The sequence below is a fragment of the Myotis brandtii genome, unplaced genomic scaffold, assembly GCF_000412655.1.
Source record: "Myotis brandtii unplaced genomic scaffold, ASM41265v1 scaffold230, whole genome shotgun sequence".
Taxonomy (NCBI): domain Eukaryota; kingdom Metazoa; phylum Chordata; class Mammalia; order Chiroptera; family Vespertilionidae; genus Myotis; species Myotis brandtii.
The window spans coordinates 1676203-1681464 of record NW_005358650.1 but is presented as its reverse complement, the minus strand read 5'-3'; the positions used below and the strand labels follow the sequence as shown (position 1 = coordinate 1681464).

Below are 5262 nucleotides of genomic sequence, written 5' to 3'. Positions count from 1 at the left end.
ATGGCGGGTGACCAGTGGCAGCTGCGACAGGACGGTGAGAGAGCCAGGAAAGGAGGAGGTAGGGAGGTGGGGAGGCAGGGACCCTAATCGGCTCTGATCGCTGGCCAGGCCTAGGGATCCTACCTGTGCACGAATTTCATGCACCAGGCCTCCAGTATAAGTATATAAGTTCTTTGGTTTATCTCTTTTCATCCCCTTAACCCCACATTTTAATTCCACTATTTTAGTCTTTCCTTCCAGAAACTCATCTCTTATCAGATGCCAACTCCTTATCACGTATGCAAGAAAGAGGTAAAACAGGCTTGATAATAAATTTGAAAATAAAAAGAAAACAAATGACCAATTAAGATGTGGTTTCTGTAGCTCCAAGTTTGCCTAAGAAGTAAATATAACATATCCCTTTCCCTGTTCTCAAGTGCCTGAAATTCTACAATTTGATATTCTGGATTGACTGTTTGATTAAGTAAATATTCTTAGGAAGAATATTACTTTAAGCTGTGAAATTCTAAAGCCACAAAACCACATTATTTACTTGACAAATTCTGCCCAGTTTCAGCTAGTAATTATCTAAACTACAGATTAAAATTGACCACTACTAAAGGCTGCTTACTCAAAGCCTGGCCATATCTCATATAGCTGGTTATAGTTATGGCACGATTTATATTTTATAGCTTCTACATATACCTTAATGGGAGATTTGTAATGACAAAATAAAATGTGACATACTAGGAAAATATTATAACCCAAATGGGGTAGCTTATTTTAACAACTTACTATCAGAAAAATTTTCCTCCCATAAAACCTAAGTCCCTCCATCAACAGCTAAGTACATTTAAGGCCATTCTCAGTTGTTCTAGGGTTTGACTGATTTCCTCTTTTTCTTATGGTTAGGACTTCATATTTTCAAAATGCTTTGCCACCACATTTACTACTTTTTCCTCACAAATATCACTGAATTTTTCCACTCTTTTCCAGATTCTGATATTAAAGCAGAGATGTTAAGAAGCATGCTAGACCAACGAATCTGTGAGGCACAATGAATTAAGCAAAAGACACAAACCAACTAGAAAATAAAATAATGAAAGAAAAACTAGGATTTCCATTTCTTTTTCCACAGATAGATATATTAGTAAATACCCAAGGATGCAATGCTGGTTATGAAGCTTCCAGGCAGATTTGCAGAGTGAGTAATCTAGTCCTGTCTGTCTTCAGACTTTCCCACCGGTTTATATCAGGACATAAAACTTTAGTAAGAAGGTCTTATATCTGATGACTGAAATGAACATGTTTTGTTGCCTAACCTCTAAACGCCATACATGTGGGATTTTTCAGAGAAATGTCTGAGCTCCTTTGCTCAACTTCTCTTTACCAGCTCTGTCTTTTCCAATCAGTCCTTAAGATGGTGATCAGAGAGAGAGAGAAACTATTAAAGTCTTGGGAATTTGGGTTTTGAACATTAGAGCAGTAAATTTGGAGATCAAGAGCTCTTGAACTTGCACCTAAACCCTCATTTGCAACAGAAGCTTACAGTCGTTAGAGTAGGAAGTATGATGAGGTATTGAAACACCAAACCGAGGTTTCAGTAACTACCACATATTGATGTATCAATACTTCAAGAATATTAGCTGAGAGACTTCAGAAATCCAAATATCCCTCAGTCAACAAGCATTCTTTGAATGCCCTTAATGTGTCAAGATATGAGCTAGGTGATAGGGAAAAGCCATTCAAGCACTAACCTAATTCTGTCTGGAGTGTCAGAAGAACTTTCACAGAAGAAATGATATTTGAAGTTGAGATTTGAAAGATGAGTAAGAGCTAGCCAGATTGAAGAGGTTAGGAAGAAGAGTATTCAGACATGAGAGGCAGTACATACAAAGCCACTAAGGCAGGAAAAGGCATGACACACTGAAGGAACTGGGGAAAAAAGTTGCAGAAGACGAAGAGACAAGTTGAGGTTGAGATGTCCGCAGGGACCAGATAATGCCAAGCCTTGCAGGTAAAAGTGAGTATTTTATCCACTTTATTCTTACTGCCACAAGAAGCTTTAGTATGTTTAAGAGGAAAATAATATTATTGAATTTGCATTTTTAAAAGATCCCAGGCTTCTGCATGTACTTACCTGTTGCCTATAGTCTCTCTAGGTCCACTTGTAGGTGGTTTAGCTCTTACCATACACAAATCCCGCCTCATGAGGAAGATGGGGCTGTTGGGAGAATCAAGTAATTAAATGATGTCAATTCCCTGAATTTCCATACATTACTGCAAATTTAGCCTCCAACTGAAATAAACCAACTAGTATGCTCATGAAACTCAAAATTATGCTATCATCAGCTAAACTGAATGAAAAGAAATTAGACATGGAAGTAATAAGCAGCCCATTTTAACATGTCATCATTTATAGGAAAATCATTATATGGCACAATTAAAAAAGGAAAATTTATTTGCATATGCATTTATAAAACAGAGCTCAACAAAAGCAAAACTACAAAAAGATCCTCTGAAACAGTCAGACTATACTCAGAATATTATATTAAAATCTACATAATTAATCATGAGATTAATTCAGAACTATGAAGCATTGCCAGTATTCAACTGATAGTCAAACCCATTAAAATACTAAGACTAATAAGATACTACCTTAAATAATTTATCATCAAAATTATACAGTATTTGTTACCATGTCTTCTTAGTTACATTACAATAATTATTTAAGTGGCATCTTATTTTCAGGTAACTAGTAACTCCTTCAGGCCAGTGCATGTGACAGGGTCTTTGTTTTTGTTTTGTTTTTTTAAAGTCTCAGTTTCACTTAACTTTTCAACCTTTTAAATTAATACCAAATAAGTCAAGCCCTTAATTGGATTTTATATAGCTTGAACTTTCACATTTACTAGAACTAAGTAAAGTCTCCCAACCTTGGGGAAGATATTTTTTAAGCAAAAAATAAAAAATGGTGAAATAGCAATTTCCTATAATAGAGTGCTTAATGTATATGATTTTTAAAATTCTTTTTTCACAACAATTGAAATCCAAGAAAGATGATAATAATCTATTTTTAATGCCACGTAATGGTTGTGTAAGTAAAGGGTCAGAATTGACTTTTGGTGCCTTGCTCCTAAATTCAAATCAAAGTTATCTCATTATTGTACTGATTTCTCAAATGATTCTAATCAAGAATAGCCATTAATAAAAAAAAGTCTGAAAAACATTAGATTTTCAGACTACTAGACTATTCTAACTTTTAATAAAGAAAGAACAGAGATTCCAATTCTAGAGTCATTTAAAATATACTAATTTTAGCAGATCTCAATTTTTAAAACCTTATTTTAGCAGCATGAGCAACAACAACAAAATGCTTTGTTAGCACTAAAGCTGCTGATATGCATTTGAAGTAAAAGAATATGCTTGAAAATTATAAAATATAATGCAAATAAAAAACAATACATATCACATTCCAGTAAGGTCAGTTGATCAAGAAATGATCAACTTTTCTATAATTATCATTTTCAAAAACGATCTATTTTTCTATAGAAAAACTCAGGTTTTCTCTTTTGTTCCTTCTTAAGTTCCTCCCTGTGGTAGAACTTAACCTTAGGCAATTCACCAAATCTCTCCATTCACCCGTTCACTACCCCTGGTACATGTTCCTTGATTAGCAGAACCAAGTGCTGGAGAGAAGCTGCATTTTGCCTGGGTGGGTTAGCTGTCTGTCCACTGATCATCCCTGAGGCACCTCTGTTCACAGTTGGCCTTCAATTTAGTTCACACAAAAAACACTCAATCATCCCTCTTTCCAAATCATCACGTCAAGACCAGCTTTTTCTAATATGTCAGTATCCTTCTGGAGTCCACAGGCCCATTCTTTCCCTCAAATGGAATTCCTAGTAAAGAACATTTCCCATTAAACCTGGTGAAACTAAAGTTCCATTCCCCTGCCACTCACATATGCACCTTGGGCTCTCCTGTGGGGATCCAGGCATCCAAAAACTCTGCTGTCTTTCTCAGACCTCTGCGCTCAGGATTCGTCCTGGTGTCTTCGCCACTTCCGTGAGCATGATGCTGTCGTGAGAAAAAGCAGGTCTGAGCACTTGTATACCTATCCTACCTGTTCCTGGCGCAGTCGGCTCGCCTCCCCTGCGAGGTGCAGAAGGGAAATCTCTCCTTTTCAGGTTCCCACTACTCTCTCAGCTTTGCCTGGATTTCCCCTCACATGTTGTTAAGGAATCTGCTTTAGTCCAGGGAAAGGAAGCCTTGTTCCTGTAACAGGTAGGAACCTTAATCTCCTAAAAATGTATTAGCAAAAAGCTCTTATTAATCTCAATTCCACTCAGTAATAGAAGCTTCGTTTCCATCTATTTAGGCCTCTGCCTAACTATACCCGAGGTTGTGTTAAGTGTAAGCGGTTAACTTGCTTCCAGGGCTGGGCGAGAACCAGCTAAACAGGGACTTCGCTGTACTTAGCTCTATGGGGTCTGCAAACACAGCGCCTGAAGGCAAAGTTAAACCATCCATCTCTTTTCCCAACTACAGGGCCTCTTCGGAAAACGCTTCACTCATTTACTAACTCTGCCAGAGGCACAAGAGTTTGGAAACCTCACTGGAACCCATGAAACTTCTTGGCTCCATCTGTTTCTTTCTGTTGAGACACGGCTCTCAGCTCCTCCTCCTCTGGCCCTGCTGCCCTCTGCTTTGTACAGAAAGGGAAGGACAAGTCACCCATCCCCTCCGACTGCCTGAAACATCAGTGCTTCTCCCAGGCCCTTTCCTGGCAGGCAAGGCTCTGAACCCCCTTCTTCAGGGATCCATGCTATCTAGGTATCTACCTAGTCACTTATTCTTTTGTGACATAATTATTTCTCTTGCAATTATGTTTTTTTTTTTGTTGAAATGTAGGATGTAAAGAGAAACCATCATTCTTGGCTATTATTTTGAATTGACAATCTGATTTTCAAACCTCAAAAATTAACATGGTTTTCTCTGCTTCCTGAGGCAAAGGCTATCTGAATATTACAAAAAGTTTCATTAGGAGAATATATATATATATATAAAACATAACAATCTAATCTAATAAAAGAGAACATGGTAATAGCGTACGAACCGCTACCCTTCCCATTGGCTAATTAGCGAGATATGCAAATTAATCACCAGCCAAGATGGTGGTTAACCGCCAACAAAGATGGCGGTTAATTTGCATATGTAGGCACAATGCAGGGAGGCGAAAGGGAAAGCACGGAAGAAGCCCCCTGCCACTGACAGTGATCG

General features: G+C 37.8%; 1 pseudogene; it reads left to right on the top strand.

Annotated features, from left to right (window-relative positions):
- LOC102251504 overlaps positions 1-5262 on the top strand; it is a 29639-nt pseudogene continuing 24377 nt past the window's right edge.